The sequence below is a fragment of the Triticum dicoccoides genome, chromosome 4B (assembly GCF_002162155.2).
Source record: "Triticum dicoccoides isolate Atlit2015 ecotype Zavitan chromosome 4B, WEW_v2.0, whole genome shotgun sequence".
Classification (NCBI taxonomy): Eukaryota; Viridiplantae; Streptophyta; class Magnoliopsida; order Poales; family Poaceae; genus Triticum; species Triticum dicoccoides.
In genome coordinates, this window is record NC_041387.1 from 681,502,165 (window position 1) to 681,522,269 (window position 20,105).

The following is a 20,105-nucleotide window of genomic DNA, read 5'->3' on the forward strand; positions in this document are numbered from 1 at the left end:
TTCACCTAGCGGTGCATTAGGGAAAAATTTCTACTGTGTAGCAACGAGGATAATCCATAGATCACGGACCCAGTCCGCATTATTGGTACCATCATCTTTCAACTTAGTTTTCTCTAGGAACGTATCAAAAAAATAGGGGAGCTACATCGTGAGGTATTGAACTACAACATAATTTACAAAGACATTTTGACTATGTTCATGATAAATCTTAGTTCAATTAATCAAATTATTAATGAATTCCCACTTAAATCAACATCCCTCAAGTTGTCTAAGTGATACATGATCCAAATCAACTAACCGATGTCCGATCATCATGTGAGATGGGGTACTCATCAATGGTGAACATCTCCATGTTGATCATATCTACTATATGACTCATGTTTGACCTTTCAGTCTCTAGTGTTCCGAGACCATGTCTGTACATGCTAGGCTCGTCAAGTTTAACCCAAGTATTTTGCGTGGGCAAAGCTGGCTTACACACATTGTATGTGAACGTAGAGTATATCACACCCAATCATAACGTGGTGCTTCGATATGACAAACTTTGGAAATGACGCATACTCAGGGAGAACACTTTTATCTTGAAATTAAGTGAAGGGATCATCTTATAATGCTACCGTCGTTCTAAGCAAAATAAGATGCATAAAGGATAAACATCACATGCAATCAAAATATGTGACATGATATGGCCATCATCATCTTGTGCTTTTGATCTCCATCTCCAAAGCATTGGCATGATCTCTATCATCATCGGCTCGACACCTTGATCTCCATTGTTGCATCAGGGTCGTCTCGCCAACTATATCTTCTACAACTATTGCTAATGCATAGCGATAAAGTAAAGCAATTACATGGCGCTTGCATGTCATACAGTAATTAAAACACAACCCTAAGGCTCCTGTCGGTTATCGGTTTTACAAAATATGATCGTCTCATACAACAACATATATCACATCACAACGTACCCTGCAAAACAAGTTAGACGTCCTCTACTTTGTTGTTGCAATTTTTACGTGGCTGCTACAGGCAACTAGCAAGAACCGTTCTTACCAATGCAAAAACCACAACGGTGATTATCAAGTTTGTTGTTTTAAAATTCTTCAAGGACTAGCCGTAGTCAAATTCAATTCAACTAAAGTAGGAGAAACGAACACCCATCGGCCACCTATATGCAAAACAAGTTGCATATCAGTCAGTGGAACCAGTCTCATATCCGTGGACATGAAAGGTTGGTCCGGGCCGCTTCATCCCACAATGCCACTGAATCAAAATAATACGTTGGTGGTAAGCAGTATGAACATCACCACCCACAACTCATTTGTGTTCTACTTGTGCATATCATCTACGCATAGACCTGGCTCATGATGCCACTGTTGGGGAACGTTGCATGGAAGATAAAAAATTTAGATGCACACGCAAGATCTATCCATGGAGATGCATAGCTATGAGAGGGGGAGCATCTACATACCCTTGTAGATCGCTAAGCGGAAGCGTTTATCAAGCGGTTAACATAGTCGTACTCTTTGCAATCCAACCGATCTAGTGCCAAACGGACGGCACCTCCAAGTTTAGCACATGTGCGGCTCGATGACGTCTCCTCCTTCTTGATCTAGCAAGCCGGAGAGGAGAGGTAGATTGGATCACAACGAACACGACGGCTTGGTGGTGATGGCGGTGGTGGAGCACCGACAGCGCTTCACTAAGCGTCGCCGGGACAAAGCGGTGGAACTACGGAGTAACGGGAGAGAGAGAGGCACCAAGGGCTTGGTGTGTTCTCTTGGGGCACCCCTCCCCTCTATATATAGGTGGAGGGGCGTGGAAAACAGCCCCTCCAAGCTCTAGGGCACAACTAAGGGGGAGAGTACTAGGACTCCAAGTCCAATCCTATTCATACTAGGACTCCTTCCTTTTTTACCTTCCCTAGCCACATGGATTTTTAAGGACATGGTGCGCTTAGCCCAATAAGGCCAGGGAGCCTCCCCACAGCCCATGCTAGCCATTGAGTCATTGTGGACCCACATGTGGACTTCTGGACCCCTCCAGAATCCTCCGGAACCTTCTGAAAGCTTCCCGGTACAATACCGAAGAAACTTCACCTTTTTATGGAACCCAAAATAGGACTTCCCATATATAAACCTTTACCTCTGGACCATTTAGAGAGTCCTCAAGATATCCGGGATCTCATTGGGGCTCCCAACAACATTTGATTAGCACGCATCAGATATCCCAATACTACTCTAGTGTCAACAAACATTAAGCATGCGACCCTATGGGTTCGGGAATTATGTAGTCATGACCAAGGCACCTCTCCGGTCAATAACCAATAGCGGGACCAAGATGCCCATATTGATTCCTACATATTCCACGAAGATCTTTTATTGGTTGAACCCTTATGAAAACATACGTAATTCCCTTTGTCTGTCGGTATGTTACTTGCCCAAGATTCGATCGTCGGTATCTCTATACCTAGTTTAATCTCATTACCGGCAAGTCTCTTTACTCATTCCATAATAAACCATCTTGCAACTGACTCTGTAGTCACTTTGCTTCCAAGCTTCTTGTGATGTGTATTACCGAGAGGGCCTAGAGATACCTCTCCGATACATGGAGTGACAAATCCCAATCTCGATTCACACCAACTCAACAGACACCTTCAGATATACCTCTAGCGCATCTTTATGATCACCCAGTTATGTTGTGACGTTTGATAGCACACAAGGTATTCCTACGGTATCCGGGAGTTGCAAGATCTCATGGTCGAAGGAACATTTATTTGACATTAAGAAAATAGTAGCAGTAAACTGAATGATCATATGCTATGCTGACTCATGGTCTTGTCCATCACATCATGCTCCTAATGATGTGATCCCGCTATCAAATGACAACTCATATCTATGGTTAGGAAACCTTAACCATATTTGATCAACGAGCTAGTCCAGTAGAGGCTCACTAGGGACACATTATTTGTTTATGTATCCACACATGTATTTAAGTTTCCGGTCAATACAATTATAGCATAAATAATAAACCTTGATCATGATTAAGGAAATATAATAATAACAATTTTATTATTGCCTCTAGGGCAGAGTTCCATCATAGATATGTTTGTACAAGAGAATTCATCAGTCATGAGTACTACTAGTCAAGGACTAAAAATACCTTGGAATACACATTAATGGCGGCGACTTTGACGATGTCGGTGGGCAAGTCGGGTGTCGACTGCTTGCCGATCTCAATTCTACACTCGTACATGATCCAGTTTATCTTCTCCCTTCTAGGGGCCCTGCCCTTGTAGAAGACCGGTGTCTTCTTCATGCCTATGAGACTTTTGGTTGGCGGTACAATGATCTCCTAGTCCTTTTCGGTAGACTTCCAAAACCCGATGTTCATGGCCAGGTTGGTCTGTATCCTGGTGGGGTACTTTATGTACTTTTGGGAGAAGAAGTATTGCTCCTTCTCCCCATGTTTACCTCATTTGGGAGATTCCATGGCTTTTATTTTTTAGATCCACCTCCCCGACCACCGGTGCACGAAGGCTTTCCTAAGAACCTTGGGGACTGGGTAGAAGATGATGATCTCCATGTCCGTCGGGTGAAACCTAAACCCCGGCGGTGGATTCAACTTTTATTTCTGGTGCTAAACTTGAAGGTGCTCAACATGGCGAGGCTCTTTGGGAAATGTCAGCTGGGGTGGAATAAATGTTGGGGGCAACGATAGAGATGTGTCTATATATGGAAGGAATTCAATGATATATAGAGAGATATAGGAGGGAGATGCTTAAATAGGACCAAATGCATGTACTGGAAAGATACTTTCCAGAGAAGCTTTGATGTTGTCCGGGCTTTGTTTTCCTATCCTTTACAACTGTATGCTGCTTGTTTGCTGTGGGGGCCATGTCCAGGTGGTGAAAAATGCCACGTGTTTAAAAATGTAAGTGCCATTTTTAAAAGTGTTTGTAAAATTTACGAAAGGTTCATGCAATTTAAAAAATGTTTCATATATTCAAAAAAATGTATGTTACATTTTAGAAAATGTTCACCAGTCCAAAAATATTTTTGTGACATTTAGGAAAATTGGATGCAATGTAAAAGAAAATGTTTGTTCAATGTAAAAATATGTACGCAGAAGTTGGGAGCACCACACTACCCATCATGGATGATTCGGCTCTGATGGCAAGTGTCGGTGTCAAAACCGGCGGATCTCGGGTAGGGGGTCCCGAACTGTGCGTCTAGACGGATGGTAACATGAGACAAGGGACAGGATGTTTTATCCAGGTTCAGGCCCTCTTGATGGAGGTAAAACCCTACGTCCTGCTTGATTGATATTGATAATGTGGGTATTACAAGAGTAGATCTACCACGAGATCAAGGAGGCTAAACCCTAGAAGCTAGCCTATGGTATGATTGTTGTAATGGTTGTTGTGTCCTACGGACTAAAGCCATCCGGTTTATATAGACACCGGAGAGGGCTAGGGTTACATAGAGTCGGTTACAATGGTAGGAGATCTACATATCCGTATCGCCAAGCTTGCCTTCCACACGAAGGAAAGTCCCATCCGGACACGGGACGAAGTCTTCAATCTTGTATCTTCATAGTCTTGGAGTCTGGCTGACGATGATAGTCTGGCTGTCCGGACACCCCCTAGTCTAGGACTCCCTCAGTAGCCCCTGAACCAGGCTTCAATGACGATAAGTCCAGCGCGTATGTAGTCTTCGGTGTTGCAAGGCGGATTCTCCTTTAAGTTCCATGTACCTGCCGAACAGTGTCCGGCTTCCTTATCAATGTCGCGCTGCTTGGCTTCCACGCCCAATAATGGCCTTCTTCCACGCATCGCTCGAATGCGAAAAGCCAGGGTATCTTTTATGTTTTACCCCCTAGCTGCGCAAATAACCTGACTATAAGAGAGGTAGGAATCCAGATCCAAACCACACCATCTTCCTCCCGCGAGTACTCATCGGAGCGCTTCTGACCAAAAATCCATTCCATCATGGACCGTCGACGCGGCTCCTCTTCTCGCACTCCCAGTCCTTCGCCAGGAGATTGGAGGAGATGTTCTGTTCCGCACAGCGAGCTGGTGACGCTCCAAGCGGAGGGATATCTTCCTCCGGCCTTTATGGTTCCGGTTCGAGCCGGGCTGGCCACCTACAAAGGTGGGAAGCAAGCGGAGGCCACCCCTAGTCCCTCTAAAGGGGAGCGGGTATGCTTCATCCCTTATCTAATAAGGGGGCTTGGATTTCCTGTACATCCGTTCCTCCGCGGGCTCCTGGAGTTCTACGGACTCCAGCTCCATCACCTAACGCCCGCCTCTATTCTGCATATCGCGGGTTTCGTAGCTCTTTGCGAGCTATTCCTGGGCATCAAGCCCCATTTTGCGCTGTGGAAGAGGCTATTCTGCCTCGTACCCCGCTCTCACGAGGGGTCAATATATCAAGTGGGCGGTGCCGAAATATGGCGCATCGCCGGGACCGGATATCTATCCGGAACCCCTAAGAAGGCGTTCGAAGACTGGCCTTCGGAATGGTTTTATATAGAAGACGCTCCACTGCCAGACCCAGTTCGGATTAGCCTCCCTGAGTTTAGCAATGCTCCTCTGAAGAAACGCCTAAGTTGGTGCCCACGGAGCCCTCAGCTGGAGGAAGACAAGAGCGTCCATTATTTGATGGGCCTGATAAGGTTGCTGGCCCATTCCGGATTGACCATGATCGGAGTCATAGCCACGTGCATTATGCGGGGGGTGCAGCCGCTGCAATACAGGGGCCACCCCATGTGGGATTTCAACGGGGAGGACGATGCCACCCGTCATGGCCGTAAGTGGCCGGGATCGGCCGAGGATCTGGTGAAGATTCTGTCCGGCCTATACCAGGGGGAGAAGGAGGACTTCCTCCGTACGAGCCCATTGAATGGGTTCTCCATGAATAACCCTCGAAGCTGGGTAAGCGGACGTTTATTCATCCGACCCGTGCTTTCAAAGCCGAGTACCTTACTCTGTGATTTTGACGCAGGAACTGCGCCGGGATGTGGAGGACATTCACAGTCCGGCTCCACAACCCAAGGATCCGGGAAGATCCCTCGATCCGACCTCCGAAGAGGATCCGGATATAAAGGTGGAACTAATTGACGGGGTGTTCCATCAACTCAGCATGGACAATGCTCTAGTCGCCATTACGACCGAGTACCCCGGCTTGTCACCGGCTTCCCAGGTACTTATGACCGAATTCCTAACACCATTACTCCATCCTCGCGCATTTCTGACCACTGTACATAACGGTGTTTTGCAGGCGGTGCCTTCAAGGCGGGAAGCCGAACCCGCAGCGGCTGATCAACAAGGGTCAGTCCGGTCCAGCAGGCGGAAGAGGAGCGCGGCGCAGATTGAAACGTCACCGCAAAGGTATAGCTCACGGTTCGTTATTTAGAGCAACGTTCCTAGGAAGCATCTGAGTGCTCATAACTTTTGTAGGAGAAAAAGTGCCCGCCGAACTGCGGGCGTAGAGGTTGCCAACCCAGCCTCTACCAGCCAAGCTCCAGCGCCTGGTCGGGAGGGGGAGGCGAGCGCAAGGCGCGAGCCGGATACTCCTCCAACGGAGGATGCCGACAGACTAGCGCCGCCATGAACCACTGGCGCCGCCGGACAGTTTTTCGTGACGCGTGCTTCTCCCCTGAGGCGTTGAATGCCTTTAACGCGGGGGACGCGCACCTCCGTGCCGCTCAAGATGGTTTGACCAGAGCCACGGAGCAGTATGTAAAAGACATACGGGTAAGAGATTTTAATAGTTGTATATGCCAGTAGCCCCCGAGACTTAAAGTAGTTATATTAACTGATTTAAGGATCATTTAAACTGTAGGATCTTTCAAAGAAGAATACCCAACTATCTCAGGAGCTGCAAGAGTGTAAGGCCCAACTTGGGGCCGCACTCACTGCCGCAGGAGGAAACACAGGGACCCCTCCTGGTAACACATTATTTAAAAAGATAAGTGGTGTGCGGCCTGCGCGCAAATCTAATAATGACGTTGCAGGTGCTGCCGGACAAGATCCGGACAGGCAAGAACTACTGCGCCAGCTGAAGGCCGGTGAGAGGGTGCTGCATAAGGTGCAGCAAGAAAGGAACAAGCTCCAGGATGCCCACGCCCAGCTTGGAGAAGAGCTGAAAGGTGTCCCGGCCGAGCTCTCTGGCTCCGTTAAGGAGAATCAGCGGCTTCGTCGCGGCATCTATAGTAAGTGCTTGAATGAACTCCTTTGAAAAGAAGAGTTCGGCGAGGAAGTCAATTGACAAAATATGTCTGTAGGTATACTCACAGGTCGCCCTGCGGAGGAGATGCCCGTATCAACGGGTGATCAACTTCCCGAGTTGTTGCAACTGCTCGAACGAGTTCGGCAAGCAATGAGCGGTGTCGTCCAGGCTTTATGGCCAGCCCTCTCCCTACCCGAGGGCCTTGGGGAGCTTGCGGAGAAGCTTCAGGGAGTGCGGCAGCGCTTCCGTTTATGGAAGATTTCAGCCTGCCGCCAAGGTGCCAGGGAGGCCTGGGCCATGGTAAAGACGCGGTACAAGAAGGAGGATCCCAACCACATGGCCGAGGTCGGACCTGTGGGGCCCGATGGGAAGGAGATCCCTGTGAGTTTAGTATACAGCCAAGTAGAGTTGGCCGCTAAATTTTCCCAACGGGACTGTAAATTAGACAGCCTGTTAGACGGGATTGAGGAGGAATACAGTCAGTCGATTTGACAATGTATTTTAAATGACATGTAAAATGCCTTCTAGCCGGATTGTAGATCGTTTGTCTTTGCCGACCTTTTCGCTTCAACCTCGGGACCCTAGAGTCCGGAGTGTGTCCGAATACCTTCTCGGTTGAGAAACAACCGGGGCATGCATGGAGACCAGGCGTAGGGGTCATTAGTGCTTTATCAGACAAGTGCCCAACTAGTTATGTTATATTACATGGTTAGTAAGAAACATCTTCTAGGGAGAATAGTTCCGTTAAGGGTTCCTTTCCTCTGGGGAGGCATGCCCTAAAGTGCATGTCCGGACTGCGAAAAGAGCAGGATAACATCTGGGGGCAGATAAATAAATTGGTAAAAAATCATCTTTCAAATCACCGACCGAATATTCCCTTAAGAACGCTAGCTTTCGGCTTCACCCAGTCTGAGGTACACATCCGGCTGACCCGGCAGTAACAATCGCAGAGGTGCTCCCTTTACCTCCTAGCCGAACAATCGGGAACGTAGGGGTAAGCACAGGAGCCAGGCAACCCAGCTTGGCCAAAACTTAAGTCATATCGATGCATATATTGGTGAATAAAAGGTACACGTGGAAGTTTGACACGTGTGCTGGGCATGAAGCCCTTATAATTGAGCTTCTGGTAAGGAAGCCCCCAGGTATAATGAGTGCGGATAGCACATCAATTGCGTGCGAACGATGCGCAAGTAAGCCTTTTAAGGCTTTGATAAATAGGGGTGAGAGAAAAAAAGAAAGATAAATAAAAGACAGCTGAAGTGTAAAAAATTTGGACGGGGGGAAGGGACGAACTCTTAGTCCAGCGCTAGGCATAGTATCTTCGGAGGCGGGCTGCGTTCCATGGGTTCGGCTCGAGTCGGTTATCCGATGCATTTCGTAGACGGTACGCTCCGCCGGTCAAGACTTGATCGATGATGAAGGGGCCCTCCCATTTGGGCTTGAGCTTGTCCTTTTTCTTGTCCGGAAGGCGTAGAACTAGTCCGCCAATGTTGTAAGTCTTGGCCCGTACTTCTCTGCTTTGATATCTTCGAGCCTGCTGCTGATAGAATGCGGAACGAGCCTTGGTAACGTCACGTTCTTCCTCCAATGCGTCCAAGCTGTCCTGCTGATCCAGCTCGGCTTCTCTTTCTTCGTACATGCGCACTCGAGGTGAGTCATGAATGATGTCGCAGGGAAGAACTGCTTCTGCGCCGTATACCATAAAAAATGGTGTGAATCCGGTAGTACGGTTGGGCGTTGTCCGCAGCCCCCAGAGTACCGAGTCGAGCTCCTCTACCCAGTGCGTGTCAGATTTCATGAGAGACCGCACTAGTCTGGGTTTGATGCCGCTCATTATTAGACCATTTGCTCGTTCCACTTGACCGTTGGTTTGAGGATGATAGACTGAAGCGTAATCGAGCTTAATGCCCATATTTTTGCACCATGATTTAACCTCGTCGGCCGTGAAGTTCGTGCCATTATCGGTGGTGATGCTGTGGGGAACACCATAACGGTGTACTACCCCGGATATGAAGTCTATCACTGGTCCGGACTCTGCCGTTTTAACTGGCTTGGCCTCTATCCATTTGGTGAATTTATCCACCATGACCAATAGGTACCTTTGCTTGTGGGTTCCCCCTTTAAGTGGTCCAACCATGTCAAGCCCCCAGACCGCGAACGGCCAGGTAATGGGTATAGTTTTGAGGGCGGTGGGTGGCATATGGCTCTGATTAGCAAAGAGCTGACAACCGACGCATCTTTGGACTAAGTCCTGAGCATCTGCCCGGGCTGTCGGCCAATAAAATCCTGTACGGAATGCCTTTCCTACAAGGGCCCGGGCTGCGGCGTGGTGTCCGCCTAGTCCGGCGTGAATTTCAGCTAGAAGGTCTCATCCTTCCTCTTCGGAGATACACCTTTGAAGGACTCCGTTTGTGCTTTTCCTATAAAGTTCTCCCTCATGGACCTTGTAGGCTTTAGATCGCCGAACTATGTAGCGGGCCTCATTTTGGTCTTCGGGAAGTTCCTGCCTAAGCAAGTAGGCTAGGAATGGCTCTGTCCACGGGGCGATTACTACCATTATGTCGTGGGCTAAAGGTGTTATTTCATCGGCTGAATCGCCGATTATGTCAAATCGCTCTGTGTCGGTTGGTGCGGCTGCTTCCGGTTTGTTACCTTCGGACTCCTCTTCCCATAGTACGGATGGCTTGAATAGCCATTCCAGGAAGATGTTTGGAGGGACAGCGTCACGTTTTGCGCCGATGCGTGCCAATACGTCGGCCGCTTGGTTATTATCCCTGGCTACGTGGTGGAATTCAAGTCCGTCGAACCGAGCTGACATTTTAAGGACAACGTTACGATAGGCTGCCATTTTCGGATCCTTGGCGTCAAAGTCTCCATTTACTTGGGATATTGCGAGGTTTGGGTCCCCGCGCACCTCTAGGCGTTGAATGCCCATGGAGATTGCCATCCGGAGGCCATGTAAGAGTTCTTCTGCCGCTAGGGCTTCAGATAGTGCCTCCAGGCCTAATGCAGTTGTCTTGTTTTCGGCGCGGAGTGCTATGTCCGGATCACTAACGAGAGTGATTATTCCACTGGGCCCAGGCATTTTGAGCTTCAAGTACCCGTAATGGGGTATGGCTTGAAAAATTGTGAATGCCTCTCGTCCTAATATAGCGTGATATCCGCTGCTGAACGGGGCCACCTGGAACGTGACTTCTTCGGACCTGTAATTATCCGGCGTGCCGAACACCACATCGAGTGTGATTTTTCCGGTGCAGCGCACTTCCCGGCTAGGGATAATTCCTCTGAAGGTTGTGCTGCTTCGCTCAATGCGGCTCCAGTCTATTTCCAGTTTTTGAAGAGTTTCCTCGTAGATGAGGTTTAATCCGCTGCCGCCATCCATGAGTACCTTGGTAAGTTGAAAGCCGTCCACTATTGGACTGAGGACCAATGCGGCTGGTGCTCGGGCTGTTCGGAATTTAGGTTCGTCGCTGGCGTTGAAGGTGATGGCCACGTTGCTCCGGGGATTTGTTGTTGCTACTTGGTAGACTTCGACGAGGCTGCGGATTGTTCGTTTCCGCATATTGTTTGATGCGAAAGTTTTGAAGACTGTTGATACCGTACTGGTACTGTTGGTGTGGTTTTCTGGGGCTAGAAGCTCCTCGCCACTTTTGGCCACCTGCCGCAATATCCAACATGCTCGAAGGCTATGTGTTGGGGTGGCGCCCTCTGTACTGTGAATTGTACAGGGTCTGCTAAGCCATCCCTTCAGTACGGTTCCGTGCCCTTTATTGGGTTTCTACTTTTTGGTTTTTGTACCTGGTGTCTGAGTGTAAGGCACCCTTTTGTTGCGGACTAGGGTTGTATTCGGGGCCGGATTGTCCCAAAAATTATTTTCGGTTTTCCGGAAACTCTCTATCGCACAGTACTTTCGTACTATGGATGCCAGGTCGGCGAAGCGTGTGATTTCACGGCGGCTGACGGCATTCAAGATTCCCTTGTCCGTGCAATTATTGCAAAAAATTGAGATTGCATTTTCCTCTCGACAGTCCTTTATCCTGTCCATAACCAGGAGGAATCTGGCCCAGTAATGATGTACTGTTTTAGCAGGCTCTTGCCGGATTAGAGTTAGATCGCATATGTCTGGGTGGGTGGATTTAATTGAGTTCGGAACCCTACCCATCTCAAGGCTCAAGGGCCGAGAAGTTTCCGAACTCGGAAGCTTGGAAAGTGGAACATTGTCCAACGAGTCAGGTCCGATGCCTGACTTTAGGTTCAGCGCTTCATCGGAGTCCGTCCCTCCGCGGGGAATCCGGAATGGAGGGTTCGGAAGCCTGGACACGACAAGTTTTCAATATAGGAGAAGAGTCGCCGCAATGTTCCTCTACCACCGCGATGTGGTGGGTAACCTGGGGAGAGTTAATCTCTCTCAGGTCGGTTTTAAGCCCGATCTGATTGTAGTCTGTAGCGACTCCCAGGGCGGCGATGCGATCCAAGAATTCGTTTATGGACGAGAGCTCTGTTGGATCTCGGCGAATTCCGAGTTGACGTGAAGATTGCTTTCGATGACCCGAGAGGTCATCGTCGAAGCGGTGGCCGGACAGGCGGTCATGAGAAAACCGCCTAGCCAGATAGTTTGGCAGGCGGCCAAGGCTCCTTTGGCGAAGATACCGTCCTTGAAGACGGGAAGAGGCATCCTTCCTATCGGTGACGGCACAGAGGAACTCTCAATGAAAGCACCAATGTCGGTGTCAAAATCGGCGGATCTCGGGTAGGGGGTCCCGAACTGTGCGTCTAGGCGGATGGTAACAGGAGACAAGGGACACGATGTTTTACCCAGGTTCGGGCCCTCTTGATGGAGGTAAAACCCTACGTCCTGCTTGATTGATATTGATAATGTGGGTATTACAAGAGTAGATCTACCACGAGATCAAGGAGGCTAAACCCTAGAAGCTAGCCTATGGTATGATTGTTGTAATGGTTGTTGTGTCCTACGGACTAAAGCCATCCGGTTTATATAGACACCGGAGAGGGCTAGGGTTACATACAGTCGGTTACAATGGTAGGAGATCTACATATCCGTATCGCCAAGCTTGCCTTCCACGCCAAGGAAAGTCCTATCCAGACACGGGACGAAGTCTTCAATCTTGTATCTTCATAGTCTTGGAGTTCGGCTGATGATGATAGTCCAGGACTCCCTCAGCAAGCATCTCATACACAGAAGTTGCAGGTAGCAGCGGCGGTAGCTCCAGTGACAACAACACGTCGTAGTCCATGAGAGGAGCGAGTGTACTGGATTCGAGAAAGCCCTGATGCTGCGTTGCCCCAATGGACATAAGACTGGGCGGGGCATATGATGGCATCACCATCTTCTTCAGCCTTGTGCTCTTTTGGAAAATTCTGCAGACCACATAGTCCTCCTGCAAATCAATAAATTTCACTAGCTAGATATGTTTGTACTAGAGAATTCATCAGTCATGAGTACTACTAGTCAAGGACTAAAAATACCTTGGAAGACACATTAATGTTGGCGGCTTCGACGATGTCGGTGGGCAAGTCGTGTGCCGACTGAAGGAAATATGCCCCAGAGGCAATAATAAAGTTATTATTTATTTCCTCATATCATGATAAATGTTTATTATTCATGCTAGAATTGTATTAACCGGAAACATAATACATGTGTGAGTACATAGACAAACATAATGTCACTAGTGTGCCTCTACTTGAATAGCTCATTAATCAAAGATGGTTATGTTTCCTAACCATAGACATGTGTTGTCATTTGATTAACAGGATCACATCAATAGAAGAATGATGTGATTGACTTGACCCATTCCGTTAGCCTACCACTTGATTGTTTAGTATGTTGTTATTGCTTTCTTCATGACTTATACAAAGTTCCTACAACTATGAAATTATGCAACTCCCGTTTACCGGAGGAACACTTTGTTTGCTACCAAACGTCACAACGTAACTGGGTGATTATAAAGGAGCTCTACAGGTGTCTCCAAAGGTACATGTTGAGTTGGCGTCTTTCGAGATTAGGTTTTGTCACTCCGGTTGTCGGAGAGGTATCTATGGGCCCTCTCGGTAATGCACATCACTATAAGCCTTGCAAGCAATGTGGCCAATGAGTTGGTTATGAAATGATACATTACGTAACGAGTAAAGAGACTTGCCAGTAACGAGATTGAACTAGGTATTAGATACCGACGATCGAACCTCGGGCAAGTAGCATACCGATGACAAAGGGAACAACGCATGTTGTTATACGGTTTGACCGATAAAGATCTTCGTAGAATATGTAGGATCCAATATGATCATCCAGGTTCCGCTATTAGTTATTGACCGAAAACAGTTCTAGCTCATGTCTACATAGTTCTCGAACCCATAGGGTCCGCACGCTTAATGTTACGATGACAGTTTTATTATGAGTTTATAAATTTTGATGTACCGAAGGTGTTTGGAGTCCCGGATGTGATCACGGACATGACAAGGAGTCTCCAAATGGTCGAGACATAAAGATTGATATATTGGACGACTATATTCGGACACCGGAAGTGTTTCGGGTGATTTCGGAGAAAACCGGAGTGCCAGAGAGTTACCGGAACCCCCCCGGGAACTAATGGGCCTTGTTGGGCCCTAGTGGAGAGAGAGAGGGGCCGGCCAGGGCAAGAGGCACGCCCCCTCCCCTTGAGTCCGAATAGGACAAGGAAGGGGGGCGGCGCCCCCCTTGCCTTTCCCCTCTCCCACTCCTTCCTTCCCCCTCCTTCTTGGACTAGGAAAGGGAGGGGCAAACCTACTTGGAGTAGGTTTCCCCCTCCTAGGGCACGCCACCCCCTTGGCCGGCCCCGTCCTCCTCCCCCCTTTATATACGGAGGAGGGGGGCACCTCTATACACACAAGTTGATCTTCGTGATCGTTCCTTAGCCGTGTGCGGTGCCCCCCTCCACCATATTCCACCTCGGTCATATCGTAGCGGTGCTTAGGTGAAGCCCTACGTCGGTAGAACATCATCATCGTCACCACGCCGTCGTGTTGACGGAACTCATCCCCGACACCCTGCTGGATCGGAGTCCGGGGATCGTCATCGAGCTGAACATGTGCTGAACTCGGAGGTGCCGTATGTTTGGTACTTGGATTGGTCGGATCGTGAAGAGGTACAACTACATCAACCGCGTTGTCATAACGCTTCCGCTTTCGGTCTACGAGGGTACGTGGACAACACTCTCCCCTCTCGTTGCTATGCATCACAATGATCTTGCGTGTGCGCAGGAATTTTTTTGAAATTACTACGTTCCCCAACAGTGGCATCCGAGCCTAGGTTTTATGCGTTGATGTTATATGCACGAGTAGAACACAAGTGAGTTGTGGGCGATACAAGTCATACTGCTTACCAGCATGTAATACTTTGGTTCGGCGGTATTGTTGGATGAAGCGGCCCGGACCGACATTACACGTACGCTTACGCGAGACTGGTTTTACCGCCGTGCTTCTCACACAGGTGACTAGCGGGTGTCTGTTTCTCCAACTTTAGTTGAACCGAGTGTGGCTATGCCCGGTCCTTGCGAAGGTTAAAACAGCACTAACTTGACGAACTACCATTGTGGTTTTTGATGCATAGGTAAGAACGGTTCTTGCTCAGCCCATAGCAGCCACGTAAAATTTGCAACAACAAAGTAGAGGACATCTAACTTGTTTTTGCAAGGCATGTTGTGATGTGATATGGTCAAGACGTGATGCTATATTTTATTGTATGAGATGATCATGTTTTGTAACCGAAGTTATCGGCAACTGGCAGGAGCCATATGGTTGTCGCTTTATTGTATGAAATGCAAACGGCTTGTAATTGCTTTACTTTATCACTAAGCGGTAGCGATAGTCATAGAAGCAATAGATGGCGTGACGACAACGATGCTACGATGGAGATCAAGGTGTCGCGCCGATGACGATGGTGATCACGATGGTGCTTCGGAGATGGAGATCACAAGCACAAGATGATGATGACCATATCATATCACTTATATTTATTGCATGTGATGTTTATCCTTTATGCATCTTATCTTGCTTTGATTGACGGTAGCATTTTAAGATGATCTCTCACTAAATTATCAAGAAGTGTTCTCCCTGAGTATGCACCATTGTGAAAGTTCTTCGTGCTGAGACAGCACGTGATGATCGGGTGTGATAGGCTCTACGTTCAAATACAACAGGTGCAAAACAGTTGCACACGCGAAATACTCAGGTTTAAACTTGACGAGCCTAGCATATACAGATATGGCCTCGGAACACGGAGACCGAAAGGTCAAACGTGAATCACATAGTAGATATGATCAACATAGTGATGTTCACCATTGAAACTACTCCATCTCACGTGCTGATCAGACATGGTTTAGATGATTTGGATCACGTGATCACTTAGATGACTAGAGAGATGTCTGTCTAAGTGGGAGTTCTTAAGTAATATGATTAATTGAACTTAAATTTATCATGAACTTAGGACCTGATAGTATTTTTCTTCTCTATGTTTGGTGTAGATAGATGGCTCGTGCTGTTGTTCCGTTGAATTTTAATGCGTTCCTTGAGAAAGCTAAGTTGAAAGATGATGGTAGCAATTACACGGACTGGGTCCGTAACCTAAGGATTATCCTCATTTCTGCATAGAAGAATTACGTCCTGAAAGCACCGCTAGGTGCCAGGCCTGCTGCAGATGCAACTGACGACGTTAAGAACGTCTGGCAGAGCAAAGCTGATGACTACTCGATAGTTCAGTCTGCCATGATTTACGGTTTGGAACCGGGTCTTCAACGACGTTTTGAACGTCATGGAGCATATGAGATGTTCCAGGAGTTGAAGTTAATATTTCAAGCAAATGCCCGGATTGAGAGATATGAAGTCTCCAATAAGTTCTATAGTTGTAAGATGTAGGAGAATAGTTCTGTCAGTGAACACATACTCAAAATGTCTGGGTATAATAATCACTTGATTCAACTGGGAGTTAATCTTCCTGATGATAGTGTCATTGACAGAATTCTTCAATCACTGCCACCAAGCTACAAGAGCTTCGTGATGAACTATAATATGCAAGGGATGGCCAAGACTATTCCCGAGCTCTTCGCAATGCAAAAGGCTGCGGAGGTAGAAATCAAGAAGGAGCATCAAGTGTTGATGGTCAATAAGACCACCAGTTTCAAGAAAAAGGGCAAAGGGAAGAAGTGGAACTTCAAGAAGAACAGCAAACAAGTTGTTGCTCAAGAGAAGAAACCCAAGTCTGGAACTAAGCCTGAGACTGAGTGCTTCTACTGCAAGCAGACTGGACACTAGAAGCGGAACTGCCCCAAGTATTTGGTGGATAAGAAGGATGACAAAGTGAACAAAGGTATATGTGATATACATGTTAGTGATGTGTACCTTACTAATGCTCGCAGTAGCACCTGGGTATTTGATACTGGTTCTGTTGCTAATATTTGCAACTCGAAACAGGGACTGCGGAATAGGCGAAGATTGGTTAAGGATGAGGTGACGATGCGCGTGGGAAATGGTTCCAAAGTCGATGTGATCGCGGTCGGCACGCTACCTCTACATCTACCATCGGGATTAGTTTTAGACCTAAATAATTGTTATTTTGTGCCAGCGTTGAGCATGAACATTATATCTGGATCTTATTTGATGCGAGACGGTTATTCATTTAAATCAGAGAATAATGGTTGTTCTATTTATATGAGTAACATCTTTTATGGTCATGCACACTTACAGAGTGGTCTATTTTTATTAAATCTCGATAGTAGTGATACACATATTCATAATGTTGAAGCCAAAAGATGCAAAGTTAATAATAATAGTGCAACTTATTTGTGGCACTGCAGTTTAGGTCATATCGGTATAAAGCGCATGAAGAAACTCCATACTGATGGAATTTTGGAATCACTTGATTATGAATCACTTGGTACTTGCGAACCGTGCCTCATGGGAAAGATGACTAAAATGCCGTTCTCCGGAACTATGGAGCGAGCAACTGATTTATTGGAAATCATACATACTAATGTATGTGGTCCAATGAATATTGAGGCTCGCGGCGGGTATCGTTATTTTCTCACCTTCACAGATGATTTGAGCAGATATGGGTATATCTACTTGATGAAACACAAGTCTGAAACATTTGAAAAGTTCAGAGAATTTCAGAGTGAAGTGGAAAATCATCATAACAAGAAAATAAAATTTCTACGATCTGATCGTGGAGGAGAATATTTGAGTTACGAGTTTGGTTTACATTTGAAACAATGCGGAATAGTTTCGCAACTCACGCCACCCGGAACACCACAACTAAATGGTGTGTCTGAATGTCGTAATCGTACTTTACTGGATATTGTGCGATCTATGATGTCTCTTACTAATTTACCGCTATCGTTTTGGGGTTATGCTTTAGAGACGGCCGCATTCACGTTAAATAGGGCACCATCAAAATCCGTTGAGACGACGCCTTATCAACTGTGGTTTGGCAAGAAACCAAAGTTGTCATTTCTTAAAGTTTGGGGCTGCGATGCTTATGTGAAGAAACTTCAACCAGATAAGCTCGAACCCAAATCGGAGAAATGTGTCTTCATAGGATACCCAAAAGAGACTATTGGGTACACCTTCTATCACAGATCTGAGGGCAAGATTTTTGTTGCTAAATTCGAATCCTTTCTAGAGAAGGAGTTTCTCTCGAAAGAAGTGAGTGGGAGGAAAGTAGAACTTGATGAGGTAACTGTACCTGCTCCCTTATTGGAAAGTAGTTCATCACAAGAACCGGTTCCTGTGACAACTACACTAATTAGTGAGGAAGCTAATGATATTGATCATGAAACTTCCGATCAAGTTTCTACTGAACCTCGTAGATCTACCAGAGTAAGATCCGCACCAGAGTGGTATGGTAATCCTATTCTGGAAGTCATGTTACTTGACCATGGCAAACCTACGAACTATGAGGAAGCGATGATGAGCCAAGATTCCGCAAAATGGCTTGAAGCCATGAAATCTGAGATAGGATCCATGTATGAGAACAAAGTATGGACTTTGGTTGACTTGCCCGATGATTGGCAAGCCATTGAGAATAAATGGATCTATAAGAAGAACTGACGCTGATGGTAATATAACTGTCTACAAAGCTCGACTTGTTGCAAAAGGTTTTCGACAAGTTCAAGGGGTTGATTACGATGAGACTTTCTCACCCGTAGCGATGCTTAAGTCTGTCCGAATCATGTTAGCAATTGCCGTATTTTATGATTATGAAATTTGGCAAATGGATGTAAAAACTGCATTCCTGAACGGATTTCTAGAAAAAGAGTTGTATATGATACAACCGGAAGGTTTTGTCGATCTAAAAGGTGCTAACAAAGTGTGCAAGCTCTAGCGATCCATTTATGGACTGGTGCAAGCATCTCGGAGTTGGAATAAACGCGTTGATAGTGTGATCAAAGCATATGGTTTTATACAGACTTTTGGAGAAGCCTGTATTTACAAGAAAGTGAGTGGGAGCTCTGTAGCATTTCTGATATTATATGTAGATGACATATTGTTAATTGGAAATGATATAGAATTTCTGGATAGCATAAAGGGATAGTTGAATAGAAGTTTTTCAATGAAAGACCTCGGTGAAGCTGCTTACATATTAGGCATCAAGATCTGTAGAGATAGATCAAGATGCTTAATTGGACTTTCACAAAGCACATACCTTGATAAAGTTTTGAAAAAGTTCAAAATGGATCAGGCTAAGAAAGGGTTTTTGCCTGTATTGCAAGGTGTGAAGTTGAGTTAGACTCAATGCCCGACCACAGCAGAAGATAGAGAGAAAATGAAAGATGTTCCCTATGCTTCTGCCATAGGCTCTATCATGTATGCAATGCTGTGCACCAGACCTGATGTATGCTTAGCATTAAGTTTAGCGGGGAGTTACCAAAGTAATCCAGGAGTGGATCACTGGACAGCGGTCAAGAACATCCTGAGATACCTGAAAAGGACTAAGGATATGTTTCTCGTTTATGGAGGTGACAAAGAGCTAGTCGTAAATTGTTACATCGATGCAAGCTTTGACACTGATCCGGACGATTCTAAATCGCAAACCGGATACGTGTTTTTATTGAACGGTGGAGCTGTAAGTTGGTGCAGTTCTAAACAAAGCGTCGTGGCGGGATCTACATGCGAAGCGGAGTACATAGCTGCTTCAGAAGCAGCAAATGAAGGAGTCTGGATGAAGGAGTTCATTTCCAATCTAGGTGTCATACCTAGTGCATCGGGACCAATGAAGATTTTCTGTGACAATACTGGTGCAATTGCCTTGGCAAAGGAATCCAGATTTTACAAGAGGACCAAGCACATCAAGAGACGCTTCAATCCCATCCGGGATCAAGTCCAGGTGGGAGACATAGAGATTTACAAGATACATACGGATCTAAATGTTGCAGACCCGTTGACTAAGCCTCTTCCACGAGCAAAACATGATCAACACCAAGACTCCATGGGTGTTAGAATCATTACTGTGTAATCTAGATTATTGACTCTAGTGCAAGTGGGAGACTCAAGGAAATATGCCCTAGAGGCAATAATAAAGTTATTATTTATTTCCTCATATCATGATAAATGTTTATTATTCATGCTAGAATTGTATTAACAAGAAACATTATACATGTGTGAGTACATAGACAAACATAATGTCACTAGTGTGCCTCTACTTGACTAGCTCATTAATCAAAGATGGTTATGTTTCCTAGCCATAGACATGTGTTGTCATTTGATTAACGGGATCACATCATTAGAAGAATGATGTGATTGACTTGACCCATTCCGTTAGCCTAGCACTTGATCATTTAGTATGTTGCTATTGCTTTCTTCATGACTTATACAAAGTTCCTACAACTA

At 46.4% G+C, this 20,105-nt stretch overlaps 1 pseudogene; it reads right to left on the reverse strand.

The window, feature by feature from the left end:
- The window catches only part of LOC119293113, a 32,076-nt pseudogene that overhangs the window by 8,152 nt on the left and 3,819 nt on the right, over positions 1-20,105 (reverse strand).